The sequence below is a fragment of the Tupaia chinensis genome, unplaced genomic scaffold, assembly GCF_000334495.1.
Source record: "Tupaia chinensis unplaced genomic scaffold, TupChi_1.0 Scaffold000692_1, whole genome shotgun sequence".
NCBI lineage: Eukaryota > Metazoa > Chordata > Mammalia > Scandentia > Tupaiidae > Tupaia > Tupaia belangeri.
Genome location: NW_006160215.1, coordinates 424161 through 424902, shown reverse-complemented (window position 1 = coordinate 424902; position 742 = coordinate 424161).

Below are 742 nucleotides of genomic sequence, written 5' to 3'. Positions count from 1 at the left end.
TCCATTTTCCTCTCGGGATCTTGGGTATGCACACACACCCAAGCGTGAGTTTAAGCTACCTGGTCCAGGACTTGAATCATGGTCAGCTACATGGGATTCTAGCAACATAGCATTTATGCTAAGTGATGGTCCTGAGAAACATAATCTTAAGGATGAGCTTTTGAAATGGTTTTGTGTGACTCAGAATAAGTTTTCTAATCTGATTGATTTACAGTCACTATCTTCATTGGGAAAGAGAGAATTGGTAGTCAATGGAGTAATGTGCCAATAGAAAATATTTACAGGATGCAAGGTGCTGAGTGACCCTGTATTTGATAGCTTAGACATTTTTATCAAATTAATCAGTATTCTGAGATTGTCCAAATGCTCTTTAATTAGTTGGACAGGGAGAAAGGAAAGGATGAGCTCAGAGATTCAAACTTCTAGCTCAGCCTCCACGTACATGACATGAAAGAAACCAGAATGGATCAGCATGGTCTGTGGAAGAGAAGGTGATCAAGATCTCTGTGGACTGAATTGTTACATAGGGAGGCAGAGACAATGTCCTCCTGGGGACAGACAGCAAACATGGTGTGCTGGCCTTGACACCTAAAAACAAAACAAAACAAAGCAAAATTGTACTCATGTTATAGAGAGAGGGGATGTGTTAATTTTTCAAACAACAAAATCTACATCTGGAATAGTAGCTGTATTTAAGATCACCTGAGTAAATTCACAATGATCCACTGTCTTTCTCCAAGAG